The sequence below is a fragment of the Myotis davidii genome, unplaced genomic scaffold (assembly GCF_000327345.1).
Source record: "Myotis davidii unplaced genomic scaffold, ASM32734v1 scaffold560, whole genome shotgun sequence".
In the NCBI taxonomy this organism is placed as follows: Eukaryota; Metazoa; Chordata; class Mammalia; order Chiroptera; family Vespertilionidae; genus Myotis; species Myotis davidii.
In genome coordinates this window covers 3,373,180-3,392,209 of record NW_006294418.1, presented here as the reverse complement: position 1 = coordinate 3,392,209, position 19,030 = coordinate 3,373,180, and the positions used below count along the sequence as shown (strand labels likewise).

Here is a 19,030-nt window from a genome sequence, read left to right as displayed (position 1 = left end):
GAGGCTAGATTCATCAAATGGGTAAAATTTTAAACTTCAATCTGTTGCATATTTATTTGAAATATGGAGTACATGCCTCTAGTTTCTTTTCTTGGCTGCAAGGACATGTCACTAACCGTCTATATTATTACCCAAATGGGCAGAAGATTCCTGTATTTGTTTTAAAGACTTTTATTTCTATTTAAGATTGATAGGGTTGCTATCCGAAACTGAGATTTGGTTAATGGTTATTCCAATTAGCACATTCATTCTTTTTTTTTTTTTTTAAATATATTTCCCACTGATTTTTCACAGAGAGGAAGGGAGAGGGATAGAGAGTTAGGAACATCGATGAGAAACATCGATCAGCTGCCTCCAGCACGCCCCCTACTGGAGATGTCCCCGCAAACAAGGTACATGCCCTTGGCCGGAATCGAACCTGGGACCCTTGAGTCCGCAGGCCGATGCTCTATCCACTGAACCAAACCGGCTAGGGCAGCACATTCATTCTTGATACCATTCTTGGTTGTGAGCTATTCATGCAGTTTTCTGAGCTGTTTAGCAAGGCAAGCTACTTTAGGGTTGTGAAATTTCACTTTGCTGAGAATGAACTACCATTTTCTCTGAAGTCTTTACACTAGGCTTAATCTGTCTGCTGTTAGAGTCTTCCTGCTATTCATAGTGATTTTCTAGTCAGTTTACAATTTATGAATGTATTTGTGAATTAGTTGTTTGCAACAGCATATGAATTACGGATGGGTTCTATAGTGACATTAATAGTATGGACATAGTCTCATTGTGGACTGTTAACAACTTCCTGTCGAGAATTATATTTTAACTCAGAAATCTGGTCAAATACATTTATCCATTGCAGTCCCATGGTGGCAAGAAACTCCCCTCTCCTCTTACAATAGAAAGAGGAGTGTTAAAGTTTTAATAAAATCAAGAGATTTTAAGACTGGTATCCAGTATAGGAAGCCTATACAGCAGAAATACAGAATCAGGAGGACTAGGAGGACACAGAAGAGGCCAACATTGGAGAATTAGACTTCGACCTGAGGCTGAGCTCTTTGCCTTCTTTCTGCCCATGGGCAATATTTACCCCTTGGATTGAGGCAAGGCTGAATTAAAGTAGAAAGTAAAGTGATTATAGTTGTCTGCTGGAATGACAGGCCTACCCAAGAAATACAGCAATGTGTTGCTTACATTCTGAGAAGTTGGGATACATTCTGAGAAATGACTGGTTAGGCAATTCGGTTGTTGTGTGAACATCATAGCGTGCACTTGTACAAACCCAGGTGGTATAGCCTACTTACACACCTAGGCTCTATGGTCTAGTCCAGTGGTCAGCAAACTGCGGCTTGTGAGCCACTTGCGGCTCTTTGGCCCCTTGAATATGGCTCTTCCACAAAATACCGACTAATGCGCATGGGCCACGAAGTTTCAGTCACACTGTACGTGCGCGCCCGCACGTGGTATTTTGTGGAAGAGCCACACTCAAGGGGCCAAAGAGCCACATGTGGCTCGCAAGCCGCAGTTTGCCGACCACTGGTCTAGTCTATTGCTCCTAAGCTACAAGCTTGTATAGCATGTTACTGTACTGAACACTGTAAGCATTTGTAATATAGTGGGAAGTACTTGTGCATAAACATATCTAAACAAATGATACAGTAAAAATATCATCCTATCTAATAAAGACAATATGCAAATTGGCCATCACTTCACGAAAAGATGGCGGCACCCACAGCCAATAAGAAGGGAATATGCAAATTGACGTGACAAAGATGGCAGTGGCCAGGCCAGGACGCAGGCATTCCACCCCTCTCGGGCGCTCCAGGCCTCTGGGCAGTGCCCACAGAGTGGCCGGGGTGGGGTGAGATAGATGCTTGCTGGGGGCGGGGCAGGGAGTGGAGGGAGCTACAGGAGGGTGACAGGGCTGGGGCGAAGTTGGAAGGCAGCGGCCAGAGTGAAGGCCTGGGTCCTGGGTGCCGGAGGGAAGCCGGTGCTGGCAGCCAGGGGAAGGAAGGCCTATTCTTGCACGAATCTCCGTGCATCGAGTCTCTAGTATAAAAGATAAAAAGTGGTATACCTAATAGGACACTTACCATGAATGGAGGTTGCAGGACTAGAAGTTCCTTTGGGTGAGTCATTGAGTAAGTGGTGAGTGAATGTGAAGGCTTAAGATACTGTACACTACTGTAGACTTTATAAACACTGCACACTAAATTTATTAAGAATATTTCTCTGTTCAATAATAAATTAACTTTAGCTTACTATAACTTTTTAACATAAACTTTTATTTATTTTTAAATATGTTTACATTTTTATTGATTTTTAGAGAGAAGGGAAAGGGAGAGATGGAAACATCAATGAGAGAGAGAGACACCCATCGGTTGCCTCCTGCACAACCCCTACTGGGGGTCAGGCCAGCAACCCGGGCATGTGCCCTAACTTGGAATCAAACTTGGGATCTCTTGTCTATGGGACGATGTTCAGTCCACTGAGTCACACCAGCCAGGCTAAGTTACAAACTTTTAAATTTTAATTTTTTTACTCTTTTGTAATAATAGCTTAAAACACAAAAATAAAGTTATACAAATATATTTTCTTTATATCATTTTATAAGCTTTATATTTAACATTTTTTATTTTGATTCTTTACTTTTTAAACATTTTTGTTAAAAACTAACACACACACACACACACACACACACACACACACACACACTAGCCTAGACATACACAGTGTCAGGATCATCTGTATCACTACTTATTACCTCCACATCTTGTCCCACGGAAGTCTTCAGGGGCAGTAACAGGCATGGAGCTGTCATCTCCTTTAACAATGCCTGCTTCAGCTCCAGAAAGACCTGCCTGAGTTCTTTAAAAAAAAAAAAAGATTTACAAAATATGTATTTTAATTGATTTTAGAGAGGAAGGGAGAGGGAGAGAAACATCAATGATAAGACTCACTGATGGGCTGCTTCTTGCACACCTCCTACTGGGGATGGAGACTGCAGCCTGGTTATTTGTCCTAACTGGGAATCGAACCATGACCTCCTGGTTCATAGGTCGACACTCAACCACTGAGCCATGCCAGCCAGGCTGGTTTCTTCTTGAGGAGGTGTCCCTCTTTTCAGAAGTATATTCATATTTGTTTGCTTGATTTTTTTTTTCTTTTTTAAAATCATACATTCACTTGTAAGGAGCTAATGTACCATAAACACTTCCTCTGTATTAGTGAAACAATTTGGTGTTGAGGTCCATGTTTTCAAACTTTTGAGAAGCTCATTGGTCTATAAGAGTTTCTGCTAAACACTTCACTACGGATTTTCTTTGGGTTTCTTCTTATGGGACCACTATATATGCTCTTTCTTGTTGGCCAAACGTCATTATGTGGCGCATGACTGTGTTAAATGATTGGATAGAAGTAAACAGGGGAACAACTGGGTTCCTTATGCAAAAGACACGAGGTATCATATTATCTACCCACTAAATATCCTGTAGGCCAGGGGTCAGCAAACTTCTTTAAAGTACCAGATAGTAAATATTTTGGCATTTATGGGTCACACAGTCTCTACTGCACCTGCTTAAGTCTGCCATTTTAGCATGAAAGCAGCCATAGAAAAATGTGAAAAAAGAATAAGTAGCCATGTTCTTATAAAACCTTATTTTTGGAGACTGAAATTTGTATTTCATGTAATTTTCACAGGTCACTAATTTTCATATTAGTCTTCTAAAAACTTTTCGAAAGTTTTAAAACTTTTTTTTTAATAGAAAATTTATTCTTAGGTCGTGGTATACCTAATAGGGCACTTATGTCCTGCGGGATCTAGTTTACTGACCCCTGTTTTAGGCAAATAAATGACTGTAGTTATGATGCAGAAAGTTTTGCATTACTGAAATAGTTGTTCTCCAGGACAAGGCTGTTGGTGACACTGTCTTGTTTTATAGGTGACACAGATGATAAAAATCCGTTCGAGAATTTATATGTGACATCTGCAGCAGGTTCAGATCTCTCAGCTATAAGACAAACTGGATACTTCGTAAAGATTTTCATCTGTTATGCACAGAGAGCCAAAATCCGTTACTGAAATTGTCTGGGTGAGCTGCCTGCTGGGTCCAGTGATGCACTAGTAGACAAAGAAGTTGAAAAAGAAGGCTGACTGGATGACTGGCAGAATGTGACACCAATATGGCATCAAGAAGCCCTACTATGAGTCCAAGGACTTTGACTATGACTAAATAAAAATGACTTCTTTTTTGGTGGGGTGGGGGTGAGGGTGGTTGAAGTAAATTTGATATTTACTTGGGGAATGTGTAATGTATTCTCATTCTATAGTGATATATGGTAATTGCCTTGGTAATTAATCTTTAAAGTTCATATATATATATCGAAGTTATATAGTTATACTTTTTATTATTGGGTTCTCTTACCACAAAGTAAATACTGTAAAGACAAACATTTGCTTAACTTAAAAATGTTAACCTAAAAAGATTGATTTAAGGACTATGATTTTCACATAGAAATTTTCACTTAGGGCATTTTATTTATAAAAAGTTACTGTACCCTGAACTTTCTAGGAAAACATCCTTTTCTGTAGTTTCTTGAAAGTCAGTAGGAAATCATACTGTACAGTATTAATATAGAACAGTTAATAAATTAACAACCATTAAAAATAACTAATAACTTCAGATCTATTAACTAAATTTACTTAAAATAATTTAAGGAGTGGGTGTGAACTGGAAATAAACCTATGTATTTATTAAATTATTGAATCACAAGAAAACTAGAACATCAAAGTATTCTCTAAACCAAATCAGTGTTTTATTTGGTTAGAGTCCCTGCTTTTGGCATCCATCTATTTAGATCACTTATAGAGGCTTTGAAAGCAGTTCTGGGAAATGAGGTGGGTAGATTTTCTCAAAGTTGATTCCCATTTATTTTCTCAGTGAATCTTGAACATTTTTTTCTTCTTAGTATTCAAGAAAAACTCTGTCAGTCCAGGATATAAAACATAGGTTACATTATATATAGTTCATACAGTTTATTTACAAACAGAATAAGATTCCCTCTTGACTTACCTTGAAATCTTTATTCAAGGCCTGCACCATTCAATTTGTCAGCGTGCTGCTGCCACTACCGCTCGCTTTTGGTCAGAATGCAGTGAAGCTAACAGCCATTCTGCTGGGAAAAGAGTTCCCGGTTGCTGAAGAGTGGAAGTCACACACATCTCATTTACAAGTCAGATCAGAGATCAGAATCATACAATAGCTTTATGTGGAATTGATTTCATTTCATGGTTTTTAAGCTGTGTTTTTCATTGAAGCAATGTCTATAACTAAAAGACAGGTGTGTTGTAGCATTTGAATGCCTTAAATTCTTTTGAATCTGGAATAAAGGGATGTTTAGGTCCTAAAACTCAGGGATTTTTGAAATGAAATGCTCTGTCATTCATTGATTGTGCCATAATTGAACTGCCCTGCAGTTTTTATTTGGGATTGTAATTAATATTTGGAAAACTTTACCATTTTCAAATATGTTATTTTAGGAAAGACTGTGTGTGTGTGTTCTTGTGTGTGCGTGTTCTTAAATGAAGCAGCAAACACTGTTTTACCTTGTAATTAGGCTTTACTTAATAAGAAATATAGCCCTAATCGGTTTGGCTCAGTGGATAGAGCATCAGCCTGCGGACTCGAGGGTCCCAGGCCCGATTCCGGTCAAGGGCATGATTTAAAAAAAAGAAATATATGCATTTAACATTGATAGGCATTTAAACCAGGAATTACATTGTGGTTTTCTGGGGAGAGGACATAAAATAGAGCACTTTATAGTTTGCCACTATTATTTTTTCTTAAAGTAAACCTTTTAAAAAACATTGCATAAAGAAGAATGCTTAAATATAACATTTGGTTGCCGGTATTGTTATTTTCCTTGTTATTACTGAAATTGAGACGATATAAAAATGGATATGGAAAACTAGCTCCCTGCAGCAAGGAAGTGCTATTTATTGGAATTTGAAAACATAGTTGCAGGAAAGCATCTGAGTTAATCTTTTAGATAATTGATTTGAGTATAACCAGGAGAAGAAAATCCAGGTGTTTCAAACTAGTTTTGTATCAGTAGTCAAAACATTTAGTTTTATCCTTTCTCATTCCACCACGTGGTGAGGTCTCATTAATTGATTTCTAGTATGACAAATCATTAGGATTTAGACAGTTCTTGACAATTCATCAGTTACATATTTTTGTCCACTCTATTTTACATAGGACTTGTTTAGTTCTATTTATAGGACACGAGAAAGGTAGTGATCCTGACTTTTATGGACTTCAAAAAAGACTTTTGAATAAAGATTAATGTAAAGTAAGGATGTAGTAGTCATACTGTGTTTATTTTAGTAAAGCAGTGACAGTTTAGGTGGTTCCTTCCTTCACTGCTTTTCCCCCTAACTTCATAACCGCTGGTTAAAGCTGTTTTTTTCTTACAGCGAGTGGGAAGTAATTTTGTGAATGGAGAAAGCGAGCCTGTTGTAGACATTGGAAAATGAGTGGAATGTAAAAGGGAGAGTAGGATTATAAATGGCAGTATGATCATACATGAGCACTCGTATTTCGGATTGATAAGGGTGCTAGAGTGAGAATATCAGTGGAATGCAGTGGTTTATTATTACCAAGTACTATTTATTGAAAGCATCCTATATACTAGACATTGAGTAAAACACCTTGTGTAAGTTACTTCTAACTCTTCCCACACCTCGAAAGCAGATAAAGTTACCTCAATTTCCTGATGAAACTAGAAGCTAAGTGGTATACCCAAGGTTTCAGAGGAAGAAGATAGTCCCTACAGCTTGTGGCTGATTTTTATGCAGTGACCTTTACTCTCCAGTGATTAATAAATGAATAAATAAATAAAAATGTGAAAGGCCAGTATACATTATAGGAAAATTTTAAGATAATGGCTTTTAATATAAATGACTTCATGTTGGTGTTACAGAAGGATGTGGGCCTATTGATATATTTGCGATTATTTTATCTAGACTCTAGAATTCTTCCACTGTCTTTTGTGTTGCCTTTGATATTAGTATAGTATTTCATAGCTGTATTTTCAAATATAATTGATGCCACCATACAAAAGTCTTATAGGAAGGGTCCGTGATAATGAGCTACCTCAGCAACTAGAGTTGCAGTAGATCAAGAGCTGAATTGGAATCAGCTCCAAACAGCATGTTTACAAGCAGACAAGTATAGCCCTGAACAAAAGATCATCCCTTAGAAAGGATGCATTCAGTCATGTGGTTAGGAATAGTGCCTTAGCAGCAGCATTTTTAAATGTGAAAGATAAGTGTGTAATAAGGCTTTGGAATCAAATGACCCAATTATGTTTTTTAAAGTTTGGAGTGAAATCATAAGGGATCTTTGGCTTTATCATTCACTGGTCCCATGGAGGAGTGAAGTAAAAGAGGCAGCACCCTAACCCGTTGGACTCAGTGGATTGAGCGTCAGCCTGTGGTCTGAAGGGTCCTGGGTTCGATTCTGGTGGAGGGCATGTAGGGCTCGGTTGGTTGCGGGCTCAGTCCCCAGTATGGGGCGTGCAGGAGGCAGCTAATCCATATTTCTCTCATTGATGTTTCTAACTATCTCCCTTCCTCTCTGTAAAAATCAAAATATATTTAAAAAAAGAGGCAGTGTTGTAAAGTATTCTAAATGTGAGCAGCATCTTAGTGAGGAACGTTGGAACAAAGACAGGAACACAATAACTGAAATTGTTCAATTCAAAATGTTAAGAAAAAATGTTAATTGCTTGAAAATATAGAAAAAAATTAGCAAATAGGTTATAGACAAACAAGGCAGTTGGACAAAGGGTAAGAAGTAAGGAGGGTTATTCAAGATGAAGTGGTTGGGTGATATTCCTAGATAGAATTTTTACTCCAAAAAGGAGAAAACTTGGGAAGAGAAATCAGAAAAAGTGATTTAGAAATAGGTGTCACTGAAATAGGGTAGTACGCTCCTCAAAGACTGCTAGTAGGCAGAGAAAGTATTGACATGAAGTTGTCTTCACATTTTATGGTAGTCAAAAGTCACCACCTATTTTAGAAAAGACAGGCTGGTTATTCCTGTTCATTCTGTGCATGATTATTTCTGTTCATTTTATTTTACTGTAGGCTTAAATTAGCCTTGTATCCTTGTGACATTGGGTAAACACTTTTAGACTTGGGCTTGTGTTTTAGATTGTGATTTAGCTTATTTTAAGTTTATTAGGATTGTTACCAATATATATTCAGCTTTTGGCAAGAGATTACACTTTGCGTTAACTGGGTATCCATAATATCCATAAAGAAGATATCAAATGAATTCTTAAAAAATAGGTATTTTTATTGATTTCACGAGAGGAAGGAAGAGGGAGAGAGAGATAGAAACATCAGTGATGAGAGAGAATCATTGATTGGCTGCCTCCTGCACGCCCCACACTGGGGATCAAGCCCACAACCCGGGCATGTGCCCTGACTGGGAATCAAACTGAGACCTCCTGGCTCATAGGTCGATGCTCAACCACTGAGTCATGCCGGCGGGGCAGATTTAAATCAGTTTTATTGGTTGTAATTTATATATTAAAAATCCAGTTAATTAATTTTGACGTGTGTGTAGATTCATGTAACTATTCGCATTCAAGAAATTGAATATTTTAATACCCTTAAAAGTTCCCCATGTCTCTTTTCAATTAGTCCTTCTCTCCTCCCCATAGACAACTACAGTTCTGATTTCTATTCTTGTAGATTTAGCTTGTTCTTGAACTTTATCTACATGGAGCCATAGAGTGTGTACTCTTTTGTACCTGGCTCCTTTTCCTCAGCATAATGGTTTTGAGATATATTCGTGTTATTGTGTGTATTAGTGGTTCATTCTGTTTTGTTACTGAGTAGTGGTCTATTTTACCACAATTTGTATATCTGTTTTTCTGTAATGGACATTTTATTTTATTGACAATTGTGAATAAAGCTGCTACAAACAATTTTTGTATGTTTTTTTGTGGAATGTTTTAATATCTCTGGGTTGAGCACCTAGGAATGGAATTGTTCTGTCATAGGATTGGTGTACATTTAAACTAATTGTTTATAACTTCCAACGTGGTTGTACCATTCATACCACACATTTTTAGTTCAAGTCTGTAAGTCTCTACAGTTTGTACTAGTATAGATATTGATGTGTACTAAATGATTTTTCTTTAGCTAGATAGCTTTAATGAGTATTCTTCATGTAATAAGAAATCTAGTAGTTTTATGATACATAAAACTATTTTCAAAAAATTATAATAAGTTATCATGTATAACCTATATACATACAGGTTCTCCCCTCCCATTCCCCAACTGAGTTCCTATGAAACCTTTTGTAAGCTGAAATGAAGTGAAGAAGCAATTACTATTAAATTTAAAGGGAAAGTCCTCTTTGGATTTCTTTTTTTTAAAAAAAATATTTTATTGATTTTTTACAGAGAGGAAGGGAGAGAGATAGAGGGTTAGAAACATAGATGAGAGAGAAACATCGATCAGCTGCCTCTTGCACATCTCCCACCGGGGATGTGCCCGCAACCCAGGTACATGCCCTTGACTGGAATCGAACCTGGGACCCTTCAGTCCGCAGGCCGACACTCTATCCACTGAGCCAAACCGGTTTCGGCTGGATTTCTTTTTTTAAAAAATATGTTTTTATTGATTTGAGGGAGAGAGAGAAAGTGAGAGAGGGAGAGAGAAACATCCATGAAAGAGAATCATCAATTGGCTATCTCCTGCACATCCCCTACTGGGGATTGAGCCTGTATCCCAGGTATGTGCCCTGACCAGGAATGGAACTTGCAACCTCTTGGTGCATGGAATGCTCAAACCAACTGAGCCAAACCAGCAGGGCTGGATTCCTTTTGTTTAGTGAAATAGGTACTAATGGAAGTAGTTTGTAAGTGAAGTAGTGGCATAGGCAAACTTTGAAAAAGTGGGGGTACTTGTATTCAATTATTGACTTGCTTTGTTGTACAGAATTTTTTTTAGTCGTCATCTGAGGATATGTTTTTATTTTTATTGAATTTCTACACACACAGAGGGAAAAGGAGAGAGAGAGAGAGGAACATGGATCGGTTGCCTCCCATACATACTCCCACCAGGGACTGAACCCAAAACCCGGACATATGCCCTGGCCAGGAATCGAACCTCGAAACCTCTTGGTACACAGGATGATGCTCTAACTGAGCCACCAGTCAGGGTGTTGTACAGAATTTTTAATTTTCGTTTTATTTTTTCGATAGCATATGCTTTGATCTGAATTTTAAAGTGGGCATTCTTCATTTTATGTAGTGGCTCTTTATTAAGTGTATATATAATTAAATGAGATGTTTGAGTATGAATAATATACCAATGTACTAAGGTAAAATTTGTTTGATCAGTTGTGGAATCTCCTTTTTTCCTTTTTCTTGATCTGTTTATTCAGTAGCTCCCCATTCCTTTTTTTTTTTTTGTAAATCTCTATTTACAAAATAAAGATTTAAATGAAGATTTTAATAAAATATTAATGATTTAAATAAAGAACTCTTAAAATGAAGAGTCCTTTATAATATAAGCAGAGATGTAACTTAGAGGAATTGCACCTAAGATAATAGGATGAAGACTGGGACTCCTTTGTTTCAGGATTTCAGCTTAAGTTCAAAAGCTGAAAATTAAGGTTAATAAGTATTCTAAAAAGGGATATGGGACTTAATAAAAACAAACAATTGCAGCAACCACTTCCTATATATAAAAGAAATTAGAAAAGGGTATTGTAAGTATCATTCATGTGAAGAACTGTTAATTATTCAGTAGAGAATTCTTTGACGTTTCCCTAAAGGGACATTTTATTCCCAACCCAGGATTTGGGTCCATCTTTCAGAAGTGTAGATTGGTATTTAATTTCTTGCCTGGATGTTTAATGAGCTACATCATCTTACTTCTTGCTACTGGAAAGGCACCTTCTAGAGTCCTTAAGAGAGTATGACATACATTTCCTAGAGTTTGGGGCATTACTGAATGTAGACTTGTTTCTGGAGGGGAGAAGAGTGACTGGAGCCAGTGAGGTGGCCTGTGGGGAGAGAGGGCAGGAATGAAAAGAGTTGGTATTAGTTCACCTCTAGGACCACAAGGGAAGTGCCCAGGCCGAGTTGTCTCAGTGGATCTGCCAAGGAGGGTGCTTGCTATAGGAGGGGACTGTGGGTGGGGTAGTATGAGGTCAGTCTGAGAACGTACCTCCCACCCCAGGGAACTATGCAGGGTGAAGGCACCAGCCTCTTTGCTTAATTCAGGGCCACCTTGCCATGAAGACCGGACATGTACTGTCCAAACTGGGTTCCTGTAAGAATGAGAGAAGGAGCTTTCAATAATTACGCAGGATAACAGATCATCCTGCTTCCTGGCCCTCTGGCCAAAGCCTGTGGAACTAGCACACAGGACATTTGTCCCTTTTTTGCTTCTATCCTGATTCAGAGAGACTAGAAAGTGAGGAAGGAAGTGTAGGACGGTGAAAGAGTCAGGAAGAATATTGAAAAAAAGCACACCACAGAACAAAAACAAAAACCCCAAATTCCAAACCAGATTATGTACATTATCTTGGCTGGCCTATGTTGAGGTTAAGGATACATAGATATTCTTTGAATAAGATATGAAATTGAAGGTTTAAACTGGACTAGACTATATTTTACAGTACTTGAAAGCAACCGAGTAGTGATAGGATTTATCTGGGATGTTATGGAGAGATGGGGAGTGAGATCTGAAAAGAGTCTGTTTGAAGTTAAGAAAGGAAATGAAGACATGTTCCACTGAGTTCATCTATTTGATCATTTTCTTAGTTTAATAGGTTTAGTTGAACAAACCTGTAGTGAGCACCTACACCCTGATATGTAAGGTACTATGTTAGGCATTTTAGGGAAGGCAAAGATGACTAAGATTTTCTCTTCTCGGGGAACTTCTGCTTTAGCGTACTTAGCTAAACTTAACCCATGGCAGAATGACATAGAAGCCTTAGGCTTGTACGTGGCAATGCTGTGGGCATGTGGCACAAACCCTGGGGTTCAGGGCAGGCTTGTGGAAGAGGCTGAATTTGAGCTGTCTTGACGGAAGAGAGGCTATTAGCTGGGAAGAAAGGCATTCTAGCATGAGGGATAATTCCAGGTAGGGAGTTGGGAGTGAGTAGACTGCAGGGGAGAAGTAATGCTGATTCACACTACAATTTTTTTTTAATGGTTTCAACCATCAGTTAAGCTTGCCCATGTAACAATATTGGTTGAAGTTTGACAATTTTTGCATTTCTTCAGTAATGCACAAAGTGTCTTCCTTTATGAGATATGGTGTGGAAATGTTATTCACTTTAGAAACTAGATCGTTATAAGCATCAAAACCCAACTTTTAAGTCTAATCACAAGTCTATTACTTCCCTTGATTTAAAACAGTAAAATGTAGAGAAATGATAATTTTCACATATAATCCTAAGAAGCATTTGGCAGTGCAATTAGTTTCATAACAAGTGATTGTTTTTTAAAGCCTTCCCAGAATAAGAATGAGTGTCTTGATGCTAGTGTCACTTTTAAATAGCTGTAGCTCCAGGAATGTGTCTGTTCACATTGTTATCTTAAATATACACCTTATCTATCCATATTGCTGTACTTCAGATGTGAAAGTAAAAATAAAGGTGTGAAGTGCCTCACAGACTTGTATGGATTTATGTAAATGAGAAAAAGCAAATAGTCCATGAGTACTGAGGCCCTAATGTATTTTCTAAAAGTTTTACACACACACACACACACACACACACACACACACACACACACCATTAGACCCAGTGATTTACTTTGCAAAAACTTAAAAACCTTTAATTTATAAGAGGTTGCTTTTTTCTCTGAACTCCAGATATATACAGTTGTTTTGTGATACCCCTATATGGATATTTAAACTCAACAGATCATTTTACTCAAACGTGTTTCATCTGTAGTCTTCTTCATCTAAGTTAATGACAAGTTCATCCATGTTACTCAGACCAAAAACCATGGAGTCATCCCTGACTCATCTCTCTCACATCCACACCTCATGTCAGTAATTCATGTTGGCTTTATCGTAAAAAAATATATCTAGAATCTGGATATGACCACCTCTCATCACCTCCACTACTACCTGGTCCAACCTATTATCATGTCTTGGATTATTTTAATAGCCTTTTGACTGGTCTCCATGCTTCCTCTAGCAGTACTCGCCTCCTAACCCAGCAGTTTAGTCTAATATCAGTGCAGTAGCCAAGATAACCACAGTTAAAACATACATCAAGTCCTGTCATTCTTTACTTCAAAACTTCAGTTATTTCCTTTGTCACATTAAAAGCTAACTTCTAATAGTAGTAGCTTGTAAGGCTCTAGAAGATATTATTGCCCCAACTGCAGCCTCATCTTTTTGACTCTTTTTACTACTCTCTATTCACATCTAGAACCATATTGTTCCGTGAATAGTTGGCCTGGGGGCCTTTCATTTGTAGTTCCCTTTGCCTGGAATGCTCTTCCCCAGATAACTAACTACTTAGCTTATTCCCTTACCCTTCTGGGATCTTTATTGAAATGTTACATTCCTTTTACTTTTACTTTTTTATGGTCAGTGTTTTCCTGTTGGGATGAAAACTTGGAGGCAGGGATTTCGTTTCGTTTACTATTGTACCACCACACTTAGAATAATTAATTCCTGGTACTTGGTACTTAATAAATAATTGATTTAATGAACAAAAGACAATAAAAGACGTGTTATATAGTGCTTAAACTTGTAGTAAAACTTGATGTGCCTTTTATTGGCATCTTTGGACAGTGATGCTATTTCCAAATGTCTGAATGTTTCTTCTCCTTTCTAATTTTTAAATCAAATATATTGGAATATAATTTACATATAATAAAAGGCACTTGCTTTAAATGTACAGTTCAGTGAGTTTTGACAGATATACATATGTACGTAACTACTACTACAATCAAGGTGTAGAACATTTTTATCACCTCAAACAGATCCTGCGTCCCTTTGCAAGTCACTTCTTCCACCCTCCCTCATCTTATTTCCAGGCAATTACTGATCTGATTTTTATCACTGTGACTTAGTTTTACCCACTCTAGAGTTTCATATAAAGAGAATCATACATATGCACTTCTTTGGCATAATGTTTTTTAAACTTAACTGTTATTGTATGTCTTAGTAGTTCTTTTTCTCTGCAGAGTAGTGTTCATTGTATAAATGTGCCACAATTTGCTTAACCATTTATCTGTTTAGGGACATTTGGGGGTGGTGGTTCTAGTTTTCATGTACAAGTCTTTCTGTACATATGCTTTAATTCTTCTGGGTTAGATACCCAGGAGTAGAATTGGTAAGTGTATATTTAACTTTGATAGAAACTGCAAGGTACAAGAGCAATATACAGAAATCAGTTGAATTTCTGAACACTAGCAATGAATAAAATAAAAGTGAGCTAACAATTTTATTTACAATAGCACAAGAAATCAAATAGGAACAAATTTAGCAAAAGCAGCACAAAAATTATATTCCAAAACCTACAAAAGTTGGAAGAAATTAAAGAAATAAATAGAAATACATTGCATGTTGGTGTGTCAGAGAAGTTAGTAGTGTTAGGTGGCAATACTCTTCCAAATGAAATACCAATTTAAGACCATCTCTGTCAAGATCCTAGCTGCCTTTTTTTCTTTCTTTCAGAAAATGAAAAACTGATCCTAAAATTTATATGGAAATTTAGCTTACCTAGAATACTCAAAATAGTCTTGAAAAAGAAGAAAGGTGAAAGACTGATCCTGATTTAAAAACTTATTTCAAAGCTACAGTAATCAAGGCAGTTTGATACTGGTAGAATGATAGACATATAAATCAGTGGAATAGAATTGAGAGTCCAGAAATAAATCCTGACATTTATGTGTAATTGACTTTTGACAAGGGTGCCAAGATAATTCAATAGAGAAAGAATAACCTTTTTAACAAATGGTGCTGGGACAACTCCGTATCCATTAGCAAAATAATAAATTTGGAACCTTTTTTTAAATACTATCTGTTAAAATTAATGTCAAAGTATAGGCCTAAATGCAAGAACTAAAACTATAAAACTCTTAGAAGAAAACATGAGAGTAAATCTTCATGTTCTTGGGGTAAGCAAAGCCTTGGAACATACCAAAAGCACAAGTGACAAAAGAAAAAATAGATAAATTTGACTTCATCAACATTAAAAACTTTCATACTTCAAAAGATACCATCAAGAAAGTGAAGAGACAACCCACTGAATGGGACAATATATTTGCAAATTATATCTCTGGTAAAGGACTTGTATCTACAATATATAAAAGTAATCAAAAGAAAAATAATTAAAAATGTGCAAAGTGTCTGTGAAATATGTTTATATGTCAGATATGTTCCTTTTTTAAAAAATTTATATTGTTGAAAGTGTTACAGATGTTCCTCTCTCCCCCATATGTTCTTTATTCCTTTTACCTTTTTTTCTGCTTTCATTAGGATTAGTATTTATTTTTAACCTCATCTTTTGGATTATTAGCTATATGTATATTTTTATTTTATTTAGTGGTTTAGATTGGATTTATAATACAAATTTCAACTTATCACAGTCTATATTCTAATGATATTATTATACCACGTTACGTAATTTAAAAGCTTTTACATGTTGCATCTTCTCCCTCCTGTTCTTTGTATTATTGTTGCACATTTTATGTAAAACATCACAGTGTTTTTTTAATTCATTTTTTTAAATGTTCAATTTTCTTCTAGAGGAATTGGAAATGAGAAAAAAAGTCTATTATATTTACTTGCCTATTTATTCTTTCTTGTGGTCTTCATTCCTTCATGTAGATCAGTGCTTCCAAGTAGTATAATTTTTCTTCAGACTGATGAAATTAACATTTCTTATAGCACAGCTCTACTGTCAACATATTCTCACCTTTTATTTGAAAATATTTTATTTAGCCTTTATTTTTGAATTGTACCCGGAGTATTTTCCCCCCTTTATTTTGGATCAGCAGATTTTCTTATCCTTTTTCCCTGTAAATCGAATAATGTAACCTGTTGTTGTTTTGATACCTTGGTGCTTTTTAGAGATTCTCTTTGCTACCATTTTTAGGCTTTTTATTTTTTATATTTTTGATGTCGTGTGTGTCAGTGTAGTGTTTGGTTAGGTATTCTGCTTGAGGTTTTTTGTTTCTTGGAGAGGTAGGTTTATCATTCTCCTCAAATTTGAAAACTTTTAGGTCATTAATTTTTTAAAACTTTCTTCTGCTTTTCTTTTTTGGGTTTCCAGTTACACATGTGGTTGATGACTAGGTATTACTCACAGGTCACGGAGGCCCCACTCACTTTTTTTCAGCCTCCTTTTTTCTGTGTTTTTATTTGGCAGTTTTTATTATTGTGCCTTCAAGTTAAATGATCTTATCTTCTGTATTGTCACAAGACCACCAAGTGCATTTTTTAAAAAGACATTTTGATTAAATCTCTGGGAGTTCTACTTTTTAAAGTAGCTTTCATTTTTTCATCACCATGTTACATTTAAAAATAAATTCTTAAATACCTTGTTAAGTACTCCTTTAATGTACTTGCTTTTTAAATGTCCTCAGTATGCTAGTTCCATCGTTTCGGCCATTTCTAGATCTGCAATCCATTGTTTTGTCTTGGCAATGAGTCACATTCTTTCTTCCTCACAAGTGTGGTAGTTTTTGGTTAGCTGATGGACATTGTGAATTTTGTATTATCGAGTGTCCTGATTTCATCGTCTTTTTACAAAGAGCATTCGTTTTGGTTGGCAGTTTCAAGTTCTTTGTGGATTAGCCTTATCTTGAGGCTGGTTTTTAAATGTTGGTAAGATTGTTATATAACCTTTACTATAGAGCTAATTCAGTCTGTTATTAAGATGTGACCCTTCTTCATGCTCTGTTGGATGTCATGTATGATCAATGCAGTCTCTACTCTTCTGTCCTGACCTTGAACATCTTCTAGGCCTCCCTGATTTTTGGGTAGTGTTTAGGTTATGACTCTTTCATATTTGTCCTCCAAGCTTCATAGAGTCTTATAATATTCATCAGAAATGGGAATCCATAAGTAGATATGTGAAAGATCCCTATGTAGATATCCCTATGTAGATATTTGGAGCTTTTTTCTCTGCATAACTACTTTCTCTTATGCACTACATCCTTACAAATTTCATACACCTTAGTCTCTCTGAAATTCTAATAACCTACTCCCTCAATTCAGCTAAACCTCCATGGTGCATAGAGTGCCTCTAGGTAGAAAACCAGGGTAACCATAGGGTTCACCTATTGTCTTCCCTTCTTCAGGTTTTACAGTTCAGTACTGCCATATTGTGCACTGTCTGAAACAGTTTTATATATTTTGTACAGTTTTCTGGTTGGTTACAGTGGGAAGAGGGCAAGACTGGTGCCATTTATTCCAGCATAGCTAGAATTAGAAATGCCCTGTGATTCCCTTTTTTAGTGTTGAACTTTAAGAAAAAAAGTTTTTATGTACATTTAAAGACAGACTTTATATCTATCATATCTACTAGAGGCCCGGTGCATGAAAATTCATGCACTGGAAGGGGGGGTTCCTCAGCCTGGCCTGCCCCCTCTCACAGTCCGGGAGCCCTCAGGGGCAGGAGGCGAATTCCCTCCTTATAGGCTGTGGGTGCTGCCATCTTTGCTACGGTGTGAGGGTCAATTAACATATTCCCTCTTTATTAGGAGGATATCTATATCTATATCTATATCTATCTATATCTATTGTTTAACTTCTTTCTTGACTTTTTTTTGTATTCTATTGATTTTTTTTACAGAGAGGAAGGGAGAGGGATAGAGAGTTAGAAACATCGATGAGAGAGAAACATCGATCAGCTGCCTCCTATACACCCCCTACTGGGGATGTGCCCACAACCAAGGTACATGCCCTTGACCGGAATTGAACCTGGGACCCTTCAGTTCACAGGCTGACACTCTATCCACTGAGCCAAACCGGTTAGGGCAATGACTTTTCTTTTTAAAAGTAAGTTATGCAGACATCTATAGCCTTAGACTATACTCCCACTCTGACCAGTATGCTCAGTGGTTAGAGAGTGGCCCTCCCACGGAAGGATCACTGGTTTGATGGGTTTGATTCACTGTTAAGGGCATGTATAGTACCTGGGTTGCAGGTTCGATCCCTGGCACTCATTGGGCATGTGCAAGAGACAACCAATCAATGTGTCTCCCTCTTTCCACTCCCTTCCACTCTCTCTAAAAAATCAATGGAAAAAATATCCTTGAGTGAGGATTAACAAAAACAAAACAAAACAAAACAAAACAAACAGTGCTCCCCTCCTAGTCTTCCTGATTTCTATTTTCTTCTAGTATTTTGTTCATATTGAGACCAGTTTCCATTTTCAGTGACTGTCTTCTTCCTTGAACCTATGTTTTCTTTGTTTGTCCTTGTTAAGAAAGGAAGTTTTAATATTTAACCTTGGCACTTTAGGGCCTCTCCAGTTAGGCTGTAGTCTGCTTTTGCTAACCGTATTTTCCACTTTTTAAAAATACCTAACAAAATGCTCCAACGTCTGCTCACATTCCTGGGCTTACTTCTTTTTCTACAATACTTTTTCTTTTGCTGAAAGCCCTTCTTCACCTCTCCCTCTCAAAATCCTAATCATTCTTTACAGTCTCTCATTTCTTTATGGCAGTGCTTTTTTTTTAGAAGGATGTTACAGTTTTTTGAGTATTTATCAAATCCTTATAAAACTGTAAGTTCATTGAATGATTTAATCATCTTTGATTTGCACATAGGGCCCGACTTAGCCTAGAGCCTGCATGGAGTTGATGTCCTGTAAATACTATTGAATCTATATATATAAAAGCCTAAGCGACCATCTGATTTTCCAGCCGTCCAGTAGCTATAAGGAGCACTGACCACCTGGGGGCAGACGGATTCATGCACCGGTGGGATCCCTTAGCCTGGCCTCTGGGGCAGGGGCCACACCCGGCTCTCCGG

At 37.1% G+C, this 19,030-nt stretch overlaps 1 long non-coding RNA gene across 1 annotated transcript in view; it reads left to right on the top strand.

Annotated features, from left to right (window-relative positions):
- The window catches only part of LOC107183906, a 14,919-nt gene extending 9,385 nt beyond the window's left edge, over positions 1 to 5,534 (top strand). Inside the window, exon 3 of the long non-coding RNA XR_001514728.1 lies at positions 3,933 to 5,534. This is a non-coding gene — a long non-coding RNA (uncharacterized LOC107183906). The remainder of the gene's footprint in view (positions 1 to 3,932) is intronic.
- Positions 5,535 to 19,030: the final 13,496 nt, after the last annotated feature.